Source organism: Lampris incognitus, chromosome 16, assembly GCF_029633865.1.
Source record: "Lampris incognitus isolate fLamInc1 chromosome 16, fLamInc1.hap2, whole genome shotgun sequence".
NCBI lineage: Eukaryota > Metazoa > Chordata > Actinopteri > Lampriformes > Lampridae > Lampris > Lampris incognitus.
In genome coordinates this window covers 31256886-31275998 of record NC_079226.1, presented here as the reverse complement: position 1 = coordinate 31275998, position 19113 = coordinate 31256886, and the positions used below count along the sequence as shown (strand labels likewise).

Here is a 19113-nt window from a genome sequence, read left to right as displayed (position 1 = left end):
CGAGGCCTCGGGTAAGTTATGGTGCCGCTGCCGTCCATGTGATTGTTTTGGCTCGATGATGACGACAGTGATGATGACGATGATGATGACGACGATCTCTCCTCAAGCTAAAATGGGGAGAGAGGCGGCGAGGACGGAGGAAGGCGATGAAGACACCGTACACATCATACAGGCCTTCTCCAACCCAGCGTTCAAAACAACAAATGAACGAATGACCCCGTCACAATGAAATTTCCTCTGCATCAATTTAGCGGGGGGGGGGGGATATATCTTTCCGTCAGCTGTTTCTAGAAGTTTCTCCAAGTGTCAGAGTTTTGTCTCGATGACAAATGAAATCCGAGCGTGTTCTACGTTATTGTTTCTTTTTTGTTGTTGTTGTAATTTTTCTCCTTTTTTCTCCCCAGTTGTATCCGGCCAATTATCCCACTCCCCCGAGCCGTCCCGGTCACTGCTCCACCCCCTCTGCTGATCCGGGGAGGGCTGCAGACTACCACATGCCTCCTCTGATACATGTGGAGTCGCCAGCCGCCTCTTTTCACCTGACAGTGAGGAGTTTCGCCAGGGGGACGTACCACGTGGGAGGATCTCGCTACCCCCCCCAACTTCCCCTCCTCCCCGAACAGGCGCCCCGACCGACCAGAGGAGGCGCTAGTGCAGCGACCAGGACACATATCCACATCCGGCTTCCCACCCGCAGACACAGCCAATTGTGTCTGTAGGGACACCCGACCGAGCTGGAGGTAACACGGGGACTCGAACAGCCGATCCCCGTGTCGGTAGGCAACTATTGTTTCTTTTTAATCAATGATGTCGATGCCCTCGAGGAGACGCTGCCTGGACCGACGTCAAGATGGCTAACGCCACTTTCAAGGATGGCGACGATGCAAATGAAGATGGTTGCAGCAACGGCGGCGAAGGCTGCAAACACTGCGACAGATCTCCAAGAGCCGGGGTCCTCACAAACCCCCCCCCCCCCCCCTCCAGCCATTCTAACGATATTGACAGAAAGACGACGCCCACTGGCGTCTAAAGATAGCCAGAGAAAACCCTTGCGCTGCTTTGAAGTGCTAATTGCGGCTATCATCGTTAGAATCGCAGAGAGGAGTCCTCCGCCGCTGCCAATTTGTTGTGGTTTATGCTGTGAGTGGAGTAATCTCGGTGTAAGACTTTGATCTGCCTGAACCTGGGGTCTCTCCGCTCCTAGGCACAAACTTCCAGCCCGCAGCTTATTAACCTCACCCTTATTTACCTTACCCCCATAACCTGACTTTATTAAAGCTTCTGAACCGCTTCCCCGGGCTGCGTTCAATGTCAAAAAGTCTGCTCAAACTTGGAGGAAAAGAACGAGGGACGAGGGGGGCGTGCACGTGCGCGCGTGTGTACTTGAGGGATTTTACATTTTATGCACGTGCACACAACCATAAACACACGCACACGTGTGTGCGTATGCCCACATTCAACTACATCTATGTGCTTCTTCTATGTGGCATAGGAATGCATGTGCATGTAAGTGTGTGTGTTTGCGCGTGTGTGTGTGTGTGTGTGTGCGTGTGTGTGTGTGTGTGTGCGTGTGTGTGTGTGCGTGTCACCCTTCATCTGACTGAGTGACTGAGTGAAGCACAGTGAGTAGCAGAGCAGAGCCGAGGCAGAGGGTCGGCCCTGTCTGAGACTGGCAGGCAGCGTTATTCACGGATCACAGCAGACATACGGGCAGACTGGGATTCACTGAAGACCTGCTCTTACTGTTGGGACTGATGCAATGAGATAAACAGATGCGGGGGACGCCACGCACGCACACACACACACACACACACACACACACGCACACAACTTAGAAACACAGGCAAACACACAAACCTGTCCTCACTCAAACAGGCTCCCACAAAATCGGGCAGTCCGCACCAAAGTGCGCGTGTCATCACGTGTACTCAAACTGTGCAACCTCACGGACGGACACATTCAACCGGAAGTTAAAAGAAGGCACGCGGAATTTCCCCGTATGGACAAGCACGCCAAACCGCAGCCACGCGCACCGGGCACAAGTGACTCGGATGCACGCGCACACCCGCACATTAACGCACATGTACACACACACTAACACCCCCCCCCACACACACACACACACTCACACACACTGACAAACAGGCTCACACATAAATCCCCGAAAATCCTCCGCGCGGCCGACCCAATACTTCTTTGGGGAGCTCTTCATCAGCACTAACGCGCCCTCATTGTCTACTGTTCCAGCTCGCTAGCTGGATCACACGTACGCTTACCCGCTCTAACCTTGCGCTAACAACCCTATTTTCTGCCTTCCATCCTCGGGCACTTTCTGCTAGGTGCAAGCGATACACGCTCTCCCCCCCCCCCCCCCCTCCGCTCACACACACAAAAAATTCCTCTGCCCCCCCGCGCGCACACACACACACACACTATCCTCGTCTCTGTGCCAAGTCTCTTGAATAGGGAAGAAGCAGCTTGGGGGTTGGGGGTGCTGGAGGCTTCATCCGATATGCCAGCCCTCCTCTGAAAAACCAACACTGACTGGTGAGATGGGTTTCTCTCCCCCCCTCCTCACTTTTCTTTCTTTTCTTTCTGAACAAGCACCCCGGTTATCCCCCCTTCTCAAGGTAACCTGTTCACAGGGCCTCCCAGCATCACCGCAGTCAAACGCACTTCATCCAGTCGTGTAGAGAGGCGGCGAGGGAGAATAAAAACAGAGAGAGAGAGAGAGAGAGAGAGAGAGAGAGAGAGAGACAGAGAGACAGAAAAGAGGAGAGATGGAGTAAAAGAGAGGTGGGGGAAGGGGGAGGGGTAGCGATGGGGAGGCACAAGGAAAATAACAGAGGCTGAGTGAAAGGGAAAGTTAAGAAAGATGAAGAGAAAGAAAGAAAAAATAGAGAAAGAGAATATGAGAAAAAGACAAACCACGACGCACAAAAGTGAGAAATAGGGGGCAGGAGGCAGATAAATTCAACAGATAAAAAAATGGATGGATACACAGAGAGGGAAAGAAAGGAATAGAATAGGAATGGAGAGAGAGAGTGAGAGAGAGAGGGGGAGAGAGGGAGAACTAGCGAAGTGGAGCACAGGTAGAGCATGCTGTGCGGGATTTGTCAATTCTGGATTGTGGGTTTTTAGTTTTAGCTTCTCGCAGACAACGGGAAAGGGAAAGGGAAAGTGGAGAGACGAGAGAAGGCATGTTTTGATGTGGAGTTCTGCACCTGTGGTACCCACGGGAGACCAGGTTTGGGAAAAAAAAGAAGAAAAAAAAGGATGTTTATCTGCACCAGAGTCTGTGAGAAAAATATAATACTCGGCTATGTTTGTATATGTGTGTGTGAGAAACTTGAGTATAGCTTTGTTTGGGGTGTTGGCGCATGTGCACGTGAATGTGTGTGTGTGTGTGTGTGTGTGTGTGTGTGAGAGCGAGAGAGAGAGAAACTGGATGAGCTGAAAGTCTTTGTGAGCGAGGGAGTTAGAGGGATGGAGTTAGAGCAGTAGGTAGAGACACGAAGGTAGAGAAACGGGTGTATAGATACAGGTATGAATAGAGCAAGGATAGATGCGGGAGAAATAGAGAAACAGAGTGAACCAGAAAGAAACAGAGAGAGAGGGAGGAAAGGAGGAGAGGGACCTTAGGGAGCCACTAATTCTAGGAGCAGCTAAAGCACACATCCATGAAGACTCAAAGCTCCTGCTCCAACTACAAAGGAGTCTTCTCTGATTTCCTCTGAGGATGCCTGGAAGCACTCCTAACACTGTGAGGTCTTTGTTTCCCTCATTTACTTCCTCTCTCTCTCTCTCTCTCACTCGCTTTTTGCCGGTTCCCTACACCTCCTAATCCATGCCTCTTTCTTCTAGTGGATTGGTGAGCGTCTATTTAATTTATTAGTTTACTTCTCACCTCTCTTCGCCTCCATCCTGTCTTATTCCTCTCAAGCTCTTCACTCTCACTCCGTCAGTTTATCCGCGTCTTCTATTGTGGTGTGTGTTGGGATCAGGCTGTTTACCATGTAAAACCGCTAGTTGCTTATGACAAACGGCATCAAGTGTTAATGACCGCTCACTTTCCTGCAAAATATCAACCCGCGCCACATGCAGCGACTCTGAGGCCAAGTCCTGGAGCATGGCCTATGCCGTCTCACAGAGCAAAAAGTACCCTAAAGTTACCAAGAGTGCATACATTTTTAGCATGGATAGTGGCCATGTGAAAGGAAGCCTGACCCTGCTAGAATAGCTACTGACTTACACGGGGAATTGAACCCTTAACCCAGCCAGTCTATTGCCTTACCCACAATTAGGGTTGCCAACCGTTCCTTAAAATAAGGAATCGTTCCTTATTATATTGTAACGTGCATGGATAAGTTGACACGTTGGGCCTTGACTAACGGGTGGAAACCTTTAGTCGACTGGTTAACGTTGTCGCTTGCGGAGTGGGACACAGGGGTTCGCGTCCCGGCTGTGGCGACGGTCTCCCAGACTGCCCCCCAAATTCGCTACAATATTATATATAGAAACAATATTTATGTGTGTATAGTGTAAGGCAAATTATATTTGCTATGCCCGCGCCGCCTCGTCCATCCAACCCCCGTCCCTGTCCCTTATTTCCATTTCAAGGAGTTGGCAACCCTACCCACAGTAATAGGGATATTTTGCAAAACGAACATTTTCCTCGACGATTTGGCCTCTCATCCACACACGAACGGCGTTTTATGTCACTTAAACTGAGATTTAAAAAAAAAAAAAACCTTCTAAAGCGCAAATGTTTAAAAACTGGTTTCTTTGTACCCGTGTGTACGTGTAAAACGGAGCGTTTGGGAGAAACGATGACGTCACACATCAATTCGCGCATGCCAAAACGAATCACCTTTTTTTTTTGCTTTCGGGTTCACCATAGCACCTTGGGCCGAGTTCGATAAATAAAGGTAAGGCAACGGATGTCAAAAAGCTGTAAATAACACAATAATTACCTACTATTGTTTTTAAGTTACTACCGCCAAAGGAAAATCAGCTCAGTACGCATGCTCAGGAATGTTCTTCCCTGGTATTTGACGTACCGTTGATGTAGCCTTTGTTGCCACCTACTGGCCCGGCATGATCGTAGTTCGTTAAACGAAGGTCGTGAACGGCTTCTTTTTTTAAACGGAGGGAGAAAATATGTTTAGAAAATATCTGTACACGTGTGGTCGAGGCCTTAAAGAGCGTGTGTACATGCAGAGTAACAACTCGATCATTAACATTCAATTAAAGGATTTACTCTGAGACTTTAGAAACGGCACGTTAACCGCTTTTTTTGGGGGGGGGTTATCGTAGTCTGGGTGGGGGGTCAAAAACCGGATAAGCGGGACACGATTATGGAGGGTGAATTTGCTGGGTGCGTTTCTAAATCTCAAACCTGGATAAATCGCTGGATTTATGAACACATGTAAATGGTTTGTAATGTGGTTTTTGAAACTACGCACGCGGACACAAAGGGGTGATTAGAAAAATACAAATACAGGCAGAGGAAATAATCGGACATGCTTGACGATTGGGTTGTGACGACACAAAGTATTGTAAGAGTTGATTACCGTAGATCAGCATTTCCATAAATGTTGGGCGTCCGGGTGACGTGGCGGTCTATTCCGTCGCCTACCAATGTTACCTCCGGCTTGGTCGGGCGTCCTTACTCTGCGGGTAGGAAGCCGGATGTGGGCATGTGTTCTGGTCGCTGCATTAGCGCCTCCTCTGGTCGGTCGGGGCACCTGTTCGAGGGGGGAACTGGGGGGAATAGCGTGATAGCGCTACGTCCCCCTGGCGAAACTCCTTACCGTCAGGTGAAAAGAAGCGGCTGGCGACTCCACATGTATTAGAGGAGGCATGTGGTGGTCTGCAGCCCTCCCCGGGCGCGATATTATGAACCCTACATAGCCCTCGCCAAAATCCCGTACCCTGTCCCAAATCTCGCGAACGGACGCCGGATTTCCGCTGCGTTGCTAAGGAAACAATCAACTATCAACTCGGTGCGAAGCAAAGCTAACGTTAGCTACCTTCAATTTTGTAATTTTGTATTTCTCGCAATTTTGGACAGCTGGCTGCTTTTGTAATTTTGGACTGCTGGCTGTCAACAACAGAACGGAGGTAAGTAACGTTAGTTGTCACACGCCTCTGCTCCTTGGATACGTTATTGGTATTATATTAATGTTGATTGTGGATAACTTAGACAGGTTAAATTGTGGGTGTACAGCGTTTCCTTGATGAGCGCTAACCCCATAACAACATATTTTCGCGTTGCTACGGTGGCGCACACGTGACAAAGCCAGAAACGGGATTTTGGCGAGGCCTATGTAGGGTTCATAATATCGCTCCCCGGATCGGCAGAGGGGGTGGGGTAATTGGCCAGGTACACGCGGGGAGAAAAGGGGGGGGGGTTCCATAAACGTTGGCTTTGGCCCACTAGTGGTCTACAAAGGTATTGCAGGTGGGCGACCAGAAGATTTTTTTTAAAGGTTGCAAATGCATACACCCAAAACATGTTTATGTATTGAAAAGCCCCTTTAAAACGATGTAAGTCAAAATTAAAATTGGAAAATGTTTCCGCCGTTGTAAAAACTTTTTTGTTTTTGCAAAGTATTTACTGCTCATTTGTAGGTTGCTGTATTATGTGAATTATTCATTTGCATTGCATTGAGTTTGTTAGATTTGATGTGTTGAACAAAGCAAACCCTGCCAGACACGATCTTTTAGTTTATTTCCAATGCAGTTTGCCCTCATCGTCTGTAGATGAAACGTGATTTCATCTGCAGATCAAATATGAATGATGCTGCGAGACAGACCAAATTAATATTGTGTGTTCATCGCACAACGGTGATAGAAGGGGGCAAGTAAGCCGCGGATCTCCCCCCCCCCTTCCCCCGATTTATGAGTGGGCCACGGAATTCTCCCGTCTGGGAACGGCTGCTATAGACTGATTATTAAATGAATCACGTCATGGTAATCCAAGAATGAGAGAATCCGGGTTTTTCAGAAATACCCTTTATCCGAAACCTCGCCTTGAGCTTATTACTCCCCACAATCAGAGTACTGGTTTCCGTGTAGATGTACTCAACGCCATGAGCTACCCATTCAGCCAAACCAGTGAATGAAACCCCTGACCCCGGGTCCTGGCTGTGTTAAAGTGCAACGCTCCACCAACTGGACGACACGGGTCGACATAATGTACACGGCGATTAACCTGATTCTGATTCTCACCATCGAGAGCTAAGTCTGACTCAATGGGGCTTCATTGTCTCTCTCTCTCTCCCTCCACCTCTAAAGCCCCATGTTTGTCCTCCCTCTCTCTCTCTCTCTCTAAACCCCCCTACCTTCCCTTCTTTCTGACAACCCCCTGCTTTTCCTGGTAATCCTAAATTGGGTGAGTGGAGATAGACTTTTCTCATTCTTTCCTCTGGCCTCTCTTCCTTTCATTCCCCCCAATCTAAAGCTTCCTCTGCCCTTCAATTCAACAGGACACTCGTGTGAATCTCTGAGCGTGCACACACGCACACACACACACACACACACACACACACACACAGAGGCACAAGCAAGCACGCAGGTTTTTCCATGTTGGCACTTACAGGCAGACACACACAAACACACACACACACACACACACACACACACACACACACACACACTTTCAACCCTACATAGAACGATTCCTTGAATGGGATCTATAGGGGGAAATCTGCCCAAATTCCTGCCTCATCCCAAACATTCCCAGCCAAACCCTGCCCACTGCCCGCTCAATTCTTAGAGGCCCTATCCAATCCCGCTTCCCTTTCACCGGCAGGGCATCGAAGGGGCCAATCAGATTAGTCGTGGAGAGGAAATTGGAGCTGGTTTGGCAGCGACTCGTTCATTCCTGCTTTTCTCTTTCATGTTCCTCTTTCACTTGCCCTCTCCCTTACACAAACACACACAGACACACACACAGACACAGACACAGACACACACACACACACACACACACACACACACACACACACACACACACACACACACACACACACACACACACACACACACACACACACACATGCACACACAGACAAGAAAGGAAAGTTGCCCTGGGAGACAGAGGCCTGGGTAGAAGAAGGATGCTGGCAGTGAAAGGGCCTGACCCATCTTTTGGCAAAGGAGAGCCTCTCACCCCCCTCTAGTGCACTGAAAGGAAAAGCTCAACAATGCAGGGCAAAGCATTCTGGGTGATCCTTGGACCCCTGCACGTGCCTTCTTCAGGGAACGAGGATGGCCTCTGCATGTGCTTACGTGTGTGTGTGTGTGTGTGTGTGTGTGTGTGTGTGTGAGGGCCCTACATGAATCAGTGACCTGTCTCGGGTGTCCCCCTGCCTTCCATCCAGCGCCCGCTGGATGTGTCTTTGCGTGAGACCGGCTCCCTTCCCCAGCGCAGAAAGGAGAATCCTCCCCCTCCTTGTTACGCTCCCTCCTTCAGATGACTTGTCGAAGCGTTAGCGGCGTATCGCCACATCATTTACATGCAAACAATGTCCTAATCGCCGTAAATTAACAACTCCCTGTGTAAGACAAAGACGTCTCGCGGAAGATGATGAATGGCGATGACGCCCCGTGAGTTGTGGGAGTCAGAGGGAACGATTTGGGAGTGTTCCCGCACGCCGACAGCTCTACACCCCTCTGACGGTTTCTCTGGGAGGCAGATCTCACCCCGCCGCTGACACCTGTCCGGTCCGCTTAGCTCTCCACCAAGCGCCGAGTTGATTTGGGAACGGGCGCGTCCCTCTTCCTCCTGTCTTCCTCTCCATTCTGCACCACCACTCCTCCTCCTCCTCCTCCACCTCCGCCCGCCCCCCCATTCATAGCGGGCGAGACATTCCTAATCACTCAAAGCCGTAGAAACACTCCCGGTTTTGCCACTAAATCCATATGTGGGAACAGAGGCCGTATGTAAATCTATACCAGCGGCGGCGCTGCGCCCCCGCCTGTCCCGCACATCGATACCGCGTCTGCGTTTTATTAATAACTCGAAACTACGACCTGCCTTGTCAGCCATTTATCAAAGAAGGCGATGCACCTCCACAGGAGCTCGGTCTCGTCTCTTTTAACTCGCGCTTCTTCACCAGCCCCGGCCTGACTGCTCTCATCAGCATCTCCTTTACTTGGTGATTAGACGAGAGTTTCTACTTCTTTCTTTTTTTTTTTTTTTTAATGGATGAGGAGCTTGACGCACCGGGAGATGTCTGGACGGATAACAGACTGTTTCGGAGTCTAGAGAGCCTGACGTTTTGCTTGCAGAGCCAGGGAGGGAAGAGCGCAAGGCATCCGCATCCACATCCGCCGCGAGAAACAGTGCTTAAGGAGAACACCAATGAGAAGCCAGCGTGCTTGAAAGGGGAGGCGATGGCGTGGTTTACCCAGCACTGCGGCCTGCTCCGGTGTACGAACACGGGTCAGAGGTCACAGAGATGGCGCAAACCATTCAACCGGGTGCGTGGTGAGTGTTTTGCAGGGACGGAGGCTGGGTGGAAACAGGGAGAGCAGAGACGCACGCTGGCAAACAGCGACGGAGAGAGAAGTTCACACAGATGGAGAAGAGGGGAAGAAAGTGAAAGGGAGAGAGGGAGATTGGAGGAAGAAGAAAAAAGAGGGTGAGAGGTTCGTTATCCCTCCTCTCCCAGCTCTAAGACTCTCATTAGCAGTATTGATTCGTGGCTCTTCTGGTCTTTAGAAGTCAAATGCTCACCAGCAGACACGCGCGCGCGCACGCACAACACACACGCACACACAAGGTGCAGACAAACACACATGTACACAGTCACACACATACGCATATACATTGCTACACATACACATACCACCTCACTGCAATCTGCAATAAACACACACACACAAATTCATAAACAGGAAGTAATGCGCGCGCGCGCACACACACACACATACAGTCCAAAACCCCCATACACACATTCTCACTGCTCCACACATGCAGACACATGTACACACTTCTACACAGGGATGTAAAATAGGGGCAGAGACTAGCAGCTACAGAGACTAGCAGCTAGCTACAGCCCCACACTCCACCCCCACATCACATCGGAATTTCAGCTCCACAAATAGCATAGTATGCATTTTTAATTGATCCCTGCTGGCACCCAACAAACACACTATCTGTCAACATGAGCCGCGTGGCCAGTAACACGTGACGCGCCCTCTCCTCTGCCGTCACCGCTCCGAGCCGAGGCGGCAGCTATCGAACAAAGATACACCCGCTTTAAAAAGAACAGCTGCTGACATGAGAGGAAATCAGTTCAAAACGGGGGGGGGGGTGATCTATGCTGACCAGATGCTATTTTATTTTAAATGTGTAGCCCATGTTCCCGGAGCAACGGGTGCAAAATAAGTGCGCTCTCTCTACCGGACATGTTCAGCATTTTGTTATGAAATGCACGAAACCTTCACATCACAGCCACAGCGTGAACGACTCAGGTGAGTATTTGGGATTTTACAACAGCGCCCCGCTGGTTGAGCGCCACCACGCGCGCGCGCACGCGCGCGCACACACGTACACCCTGAGCTGAACTAAGGATATTGATGTATTAGCAGATGTGAATTCAAGCAGCTGCATCCATTAGTGGGAGCAACACCTCTAAATGCGTTTCTCCCTCTCCCTTCGAAATGCTTGTCACATACACATACACCAACACCTGCACATACACATACACCTACACATACACCTACACCTACACCTACACGTACACATACACATACACATACACCTACACATACACATACACATACACATACACCTACACATACACCTACACCTACACATACACCTACACATACACCTACACCTACACGTACACATACACATACACATACACATACACATACACATACACCTACACATACACGTACACCTACACCTACACGTACACATACACATACACATACACCTACACCTACACCTACACGTACACATACACATACACCTACACATACACCAACACCTGCACATACACCTACACATACACATACACCTACACCTACACGTACACATACACATACACCTACACCTACACGTACACATACACCTACACATACACCTACACATACACTTACACGTGCACATACACATACACATACACCTACACATACACCTACACATACACCTACACATACACCTACACGTACACATACACATACACCTACACATACACCTACACATACACCTACACCTACACATACACCTACACCTACACATACACCTACACATACACCTACACATACACATGTACATACACATATACCTACACATACACATACACCTACACATACACATACACCTACACATACATACCTGCACAGACACACATCATGCGTCTCTAAACGCCTCTTTGTATCTTCTTAAACAGCTCTTGATTGGATATAGTCGCTGACGAGGCAACTTCCCTGAAAGGCTCAGTGCTCTGTGCGTCTGTCTGCACGTGTGTGTGCATGCGTGTGTGTGTGTGTGTGTGTGTGTGTGTGTGTGTGTGATGGATGTGTATAAACGTGTTGTAATAGAATAGCTGTGGTGTATTGATCCAGTTTAGTAGAACTAAAACAGCCGCGAACAGGACTGATATTGACAGAGAGCCTGTTCAGATGAGTAATGCCTAGTTAACCAGTCCCTCCACTTGCACGAGGTGCGCAAACACACACACACGCACGCACGCAACACGCACGCACGCACACGCACACAGTTTGAATGCAGTGAAAAGGGACATCTTTGCCCTCTGAATCGGAAAGTGAATGCAGAGGCGCACACACACACACACACACACACACACACACACACACACACACACACACACACACACACACACACACACACACACACACACACTTCAAGCAGATTGGATATCTTTCAGTGGATAGACCCCTGGCACTGAAACTACTATTCATATTTAGTGCTAATGAAATGAAAACATCACGCACAAACACACAATATGCACAAAAACTACACACACACACACACACACACACACAGAGAGAGAGAGAGAAAACAACCACTTGTCAATGCAAATCCTCACAGGAGAACAGAACATGATTGGATAGGAGAAGAATATCGGGGAGAGATGAGTAAGGGAGGTATAAGGAGATGGTGTGGAGGTGGGGTGGGGGGGGGGGGACAATAGAGGAGAGGGAGGCAATCCCTGCACCGTTCCTGTGGGGGCTGCCTCAGCGCTCCTCTAGACCTTCAAGTCAGAGCCGTCTACCACTTCAGAGGAAGTGCTGCCTCCTCTCCGTCTCTCGGCTGTCTCTCTCCACCCAGCACAGCTGTCAGCCACCCTGGACCTGCTCCCGAGGGACGGCCGCCACGCGCCTGTCGCGTTTGTACAGCACGGGGGTGGGGGTGTGGGGGCGTAACATGTGGGTGCCTGTGCGTCTTTGTGTTTTTGGAATCTACAGCTTTTTGAATCTACAGGGCAAGTGTGTGTGTGTGTGTGTGTGTGTGTGTGTGTGTGTGCGCGCGCGCGAGTGCGCGTGCGTGTCAGAGCTATTGACCGGATCAGTCTATTTGAAAACTGGTAGCTCCGCTGCAGTGCGGACGTGCTCTGTGGTGGCTCCTAATGATTTGGTTTCCTCCGCTCCATAAAGTAGTAAACAAACACCAGCCCGCAGAATCCTTATTTCTACTTCAAAACGCTTTTCATAATTTGAGATAAACAGGCGGGTTTCCACATTAATGCTCATTATATCATTTCCGCCATGCATGATCCACATTCTCCCTGTCAGTTGGTCCCGGGAATATTTCCACGGTGGGAAAACCACATCCGCTTTAACGCAGAGTACAAAGGCAAGGCATCGCTCCTGATGGCGACTGAAGGGCTGTTTAAAATGTGTTGAATTCCACTTCATAGTTCGCCTTAGTCACTTTCTGACAGGTCCCCACGCCTGAACATTTAACTAATAGGCTCAGAAATGATGCCCCCCCCTTTTCTCCCCAATTATATCCGGCCAATTACCCCCACGCTTCTAAGCCGTCCCGGTCGCTGCTTCACTCCCTCCTCCGATACACGTGGGGTCGCCAGCCGCTTCTTTTCACCTGACAGTGAGGAGTTTCGCCAGGGGGACGTAGCGCGTGGAAGGAACACGCTATTCCCCCCAGCCCCCGGGGACAGGCGCCCCGACCAGAGGAGGCGCTAGTGCAGCGACCAGGACACATATCCACATCCGGCTTCCCACCCGCAGACACAGCTAATTGTGTCCGTAGGGACGCCCGACCAAGCCGGAGGTAACACTGGGATTCGAACTGGCGATCCCCGTGTTGGTAGGCAAACGGAATCGACCGCCACGCCACCGGGATGCCCCATCTTCATCTTCTTACGTGGCAGTCTCACCTCCACCATCATTCGTTCAGTTACTGATTCAGAGGAGACTACTAGGTAGCTCCTAGGAGGATCACGCTATTCCCCTCCAGTTCCCCCTCCCACCTCGAACAGGTGTCCCGACCGACCAGAGGAGGCGCTAATGCAGCGATTAGGACACATACCCACCTGCAGACACGGCCAGTTGTGTCTGTAGGGACGCCCGACCCAAGCTGGAGGTAACACGGGGATTCGAACCTGCGATTCCCGTGTTGGTAGGCAACGGAATAGACTTCCACGCTACCCGGACGCCCCCTCAAGAATGATGCTGCAGGAGTCCTCCTTTGAGACCGCATGTCGTCTCGTCTCAGGCAGAACTGCACCATCCACGGGTTGTGTTGCACGGCACCGGTCCCCTCCGTGACTCTTCACTGTCCTGCTGAACCAAGCCAAACCTACCAGACGCGACCTTCCTGCTGATTTTATAGAATATAAAACCACCCGAATAAGCAGCGCGGATGTCGTCATCCCCCATACCAGACACGATGAAACTGGCACTTTGTTTTAAAAATCATTCTTAATTAGTGGAAGTCGGAGCTGATGATTTAATAATACCCAGTAAATGAGCGAGATAAACGAGTTCCCAGTGCGATCAGCGAATCGCTCATCTCCATCTTGATAACGGCGCTAAAATATCAGCCCCCACCAATGACAACGACAGGATTTCAACCGGTCTCCGGGGGCCATCTGAGCCCCCCCCCCATCCGTCTGTCTCTCTCTCTCCCCTCTTTTCCTCTCTCCCTCCTTTCCTCTCTGTGTCTCTCTTTCTCTCTCCCTTTTCCTCTCTCTTTCTCTGTCTCTCTCTCCCTCTTTTCCACTCTTCTCCCGCTTTTCCTTTCTCTCCCTCTCTTCCCTCTTTTTCTCTCCGTCTGTCTCTCCCTCTCCCTTCCTCTCGTCCTTCTTTTCCTCTCTCCCTCTCGTCCCTATTTTCCTCTCTGTCTCTGTCTCTGCCTCTCCCTCCCTCTCTCTCCCTCTTCAAAAAAATCCCTCTCTTCCCTTTCCCTCTCTCTGTCCGTCTCTCCCTCTCTCTCTCCCTCTCCCTCCCTCTTTTCCTCTGTCTCACTCTCTTCCCCCTTTTCCTCTCTGTCTCTGTCTGTCTCTGTCTCTCTCCCTCCATCTCTCTCTCCCCCTGTGGTTTTTTCTCCCGAGTCATTAAACCGGCTCTTCAGTTACAGCGGCACGGTAGCACTGAGCTGACTTGAGAGAGTCTATCGGAGCATCCTCCACATGTGCCCGTCTCGCTCTCCATGAAACAGGCTGCCGCGGAGGTGGCGGCGTGCTCCCGCTCCGTATCAGTTTTCAATACCCGGCGCTATTTTGCTGTACCCCCCCCCTCCCCCCTGCCGTTTGCCGTCCATTAAACACAGCGATTCAGTTACATCGGCGTGGAGCGACTGAAGTGCCAGAGAGACGTGTTTTTTATATGGAAGAATTTCTCCCTCTTGCCTCTGCATCATTAGATTTAAACAGAAAGCCGCTTATAGAGCACTCGGGGAAGTCCCCCTCCCATCTCCATGACCTCTGACCTTCTGCTGCACTTACTCCCCACAGCCAAACAGGGAGTGTTTCCATGACAGGCACAGACGTTGTGTGATAAGTGGTCGGTTTAGAGACCATACAGTTTTAATCTAGGATGTATTAAAGGTGGTTCAGGTGTTGAACTACCACTGTAGGGTCCTTCTGCTGCATAGAGGAGGCCTACCTACCTCACACACACCGCCTGCCCTGCTCAATAAACTCAGCCATGCTCAAACGGCCTAAGCTGAAATACTTGGATTATGTCCGGGTAGCGTAGCGGTCTATTCTGTTGCCTACCAACACGGGGATCGCCGGTTCGAATCCCCGTGTTACATCCGGCTTGGTCGGGCGTCCCTACAGACACAACTGGCCGTGTCTGCGGGTGGGAAGCCGGATGTGGGTATGTGCCCTGGTCGCTTCACTAGCGCCTCCTCTGGGCGGTCAGGGCGCCTATTGAGGGTGGGGGGGGGGGGCTGGGGAGAATAGCGTGATCCTCCCACGCGCTATGTCCCCTGGCGAAACTCCTCACTGTCAGGCGAAAAGAAGCGGCTGGCAACTCCACATGTATGGAAGGAGGCACGTGGTAGTGTGCAGCCCTCCCCGGGTCGGCAGAGGGGGTCGAGCAGCGACCGGGACAGCTCGGAAAATATGGTAATTGGCCAAGTACAATTGAGGAGAAAAAAAAGGGGGGGGTTAAGAAATATTGGGATTATGAGATTTTGGGTATCCGGCGCCACTTTTCATTTCCATAAAATCGACGATGACAGTGAAACATAAGCACGTTAGGTGGTCATAGTGCGTCATCGCCCAGCCTGACTTCGGTGCATCTCTCTCCTCTCCTCATCTCTCTCCTCTCCTCTCCGCCGGCTATCCGTCAAAGACAGAGCGGTATTGCTTTCAATGAAAGCATCTCGTGTGAATATATCCACTCCCTCCTTCCTCCCTCCCCCCCTCTGGATAAAATGGAGAGTCCGATGCTCGCTGTTCAAAATAGCATCACCCACGGTCCACTGAAATCCCTCTATAGTAATATAATAACTTAAGCTTTTCAGTCCCCCCCCTGTAGATATCGGGACAGTGCTAATATGCGTTGCATTTCAGTACCCAACCTAAGTGTATAACCCACACCCCCCATGCCCCCCTTCCCCCCGGCCCCCTTCCTCCACCCCCCTGCTCACCTCCCATTAGAGTGCAAGCAAGCTACAGAAACTAATTTGGAAACTTTCTTCTCTTTCCCCCTTTTTTTTTGTTGTTTCTAAACCAAGCATCTCCCATGTGTTTTTCCTCGACCTCCCTCTCGCTTGTCCCCCTGTTTGGCATTCATCAAATGGAGGACTCGCCAGCAGCGGCAGCAGCACGGGGATAACCTAAATCCAGCTTTGTTTGAATGGGGTTTTATTTGTCGAGTAGCTTTTCACATACTGAACTCAGGGTCTTCGTGACTCTTTCACTGTGCTGCAAAGTTAAAATTTTGCAACCCTGTTGCATGTGCGTGTTGCTAGACTAACTAGTCTGCTGCACTGGTTTAAGGCTGTTGGAAAAGCCTGAAGCTAAACCCGTTAGCTTTGCGTTGCTGCACGACAGCGTTGCATCGGTTAGGCGTTGTGTAACGCTGCAAACACGTCTTGCCATGCACATTTGCTGTGCGCCGGTCTGTCTGTTACTGACCCACAGCGACTGGGCCACATCACGCGCATGATAGCAGAGCCGATAGGAGTCTTAGCTGGAGGTGTTCCTCCATCTGCCCGTTATCATGCATCTCCCTGAAGCACGTCAGCTGTCACCTAACACACAGGATGGAGTCGACATCCTCGTGCTGAAGAGTTAGGAGGACGCTGTTTGCCTGCAAATCGTTTATGAGGACAACGCTGATTGTCACTACACTACATCACAATACGTTGCGAGACCGAAATACGTGTATATGGACACGTATTAGTTGCCACTGGGGCCGCAATCCCGTCTTCTGGCCACTGGGGGCGCAAGAAAAAGGGCGGACAGCGTCATGGCGGCAGCAGTCCTGCAACCAACACAGTAGATGAATGCGGGAGGTGCGGCAAGACGCAGCACACCGATGAGGGGAAGTGTCCTGCAATGAACAGTAAGTGCAACAATTGTCATAAAAAGGGACACTGGGCGCGTGTATATCACTCTAAAGCGGTGAGAGACGTCACTGAAGAGGTTAAACAGCTGTACTTTCTGGGAGAAGTTGGCAAAGACAGCAGTCAGGAACATTCGCTCCGCCATCTTTGTTCAATATTTTTGACGTTCTATTGCGTCATTTCCATGGTCATGACAGACCTAGTAGGCTACAGGGCGCCCCTAGCGGCATATGTGAGATACGTGTCAATGAACACGTATAAGTGACTTGCAGAAGCGTGTCCATACACACGTAAAGAGGAGGCGACCGGTCTGGATTGTCACCACCTTATCATCTCGTGCGAGGTGTAGAGACCCTCCTCTCATTAGCAAGTGAAGAAAGAGAGGGGAAGTTGGGGGTTTTTTTTCCGTCCCTCTTTTTCTCCCCAATTGTACCTGGCCAATCACCCCGCTCTCCGAGCCAGCCCGGTCGCTGCTCCACCCCCTCTGCCGACCCGGGGAGCGATATTATGAACCCTACATAGGCCTCGCCAAAATCCCGTTTCTGGCTTTGTCACGTGTGCGCCACCGTAGCAACGCGAAAATATGTTGTTATGGGGTTAGCGCTCATCAAGGAAACGCTGTACACCCACAATTTAACCTGTCTAAGTTATCCACAATCAACATTAATATAATACCAATAACGTATCCAAGGAGCAGAGGCGTGTGACAACTAACGTTACTTACCTCCGTTCTGTTGTTGACAGCCAGCAGTCCAAAATTACAAAAGCAGCCAGCTGTCCAAAATTGCGAGAAATACAAAATTACAAAATTGAAGGTAGCTAACGTTAGCTTTGCTTCGCACCGAGTTGATAGTTGATTGTTTCCTTAGCAACGCAGCGGAAATCCGGCGTCCGTTCGCGAGATTTGGGACAGGGTACGGGATTTTGGCGAGGGCTATGTAGGGTTCATAATATCGCACCCGGGGAGGGCTGCAGCCTACCACATGTCTCCTCCCGATACATGTGGAGTCGCCAGCCGCTTCTTTTCACCTGACAGTGAGGAGTTTCGCCAGGGGGACGTAGCGCGTGGTAGGATCACGCTATTCCCCCCAGACCCCCCCCCCTCCGAACAGGCGCCCCGACCGACCAGGACACATACCCACATCCGGCTTCCCACCCGCAGACACGGCCAATTGCGTCTGTAGGGACGCCCGACCAAGCCGGAGGTAACACGGGGATTCGAGCCGGTGATCCCCGTGTTGGTAGCCAAGGGAATAGACCGCTACGCTACCCGGACGCGCAGGGAAGTTGTTTTTCGGCCGGAGATATAACTTTTATTAGCTGTCAAGTCTTGTTGAAATATATAAATGATTAAATATTTGCTTCATCCACAAATATATTATTAAAATGGCATTTAAGAAGTTTTTTTTAAGTTATTCCTCTAGACACCTCTTCAGAGAGCTTTTGTGAATCCTGTCCCTGGAATTCGACCCGGTGGGGGTTTCTGCACACGGGACACAGGCGGGCGTGACATGGCTTCGGCTCAATGGCCTCTCACATATTAATCAGCCGGAGTGGATTCTGGGTAAGTTCCGAAAACGCGCGGATTCCTCGCATCTAAGATTCATGGCCAGCATTTGACTGTAGTGTAGCATAAAAAGCGTAGCGGGATTCTGCGTCTCTAAGAGATACACGCTCGCTAGGCTACACGCTTTTTCAATAGACGCAGCCTCCATCCGTGTGTCTTCTTCACTTCATCCAGCCCCCCCCCCACTCCTCCACTAGTGTGTTCTCCCCTCTGCTCGGGTCAGTGTCCATTATAGGGCCAGCTATCTCCGGTGGTGTGCGGATAGACTAAACTGTGCATGCAAAGCTATTCTCTCATTTAGACTCTGCTCCCCCTGACACGGGCTCAGCTGACTGTTCCCGATGCTCACTCACCCATCAGAGGCGAAAGAGTTCTCTCTCTCTCTCTCTCTCTCTCTCTCTCTCTCTCTCTCTCTCTCTCTCTCTCTCTCTCTCTCTTTGTCTCTCTCTCTCTCTCTCAATTCAATTCAATATGTGCTTTATTGTCATGACATATGTTTGTGTACATATTGCCAAAG

General features: G+C 50.5%; 1 protein-coding gene across 1 annotated transcript in view; it reads right to left on the bottom strand.

Annotated features, from left to right (window-relative positions):
• The window catches only part of efna2a (ephrin-A2a), a 63061-nt gene that overhangs the window by 43225 nt on the left and 723 nt on the right, over nucleotides 1–19113 (bottom strand).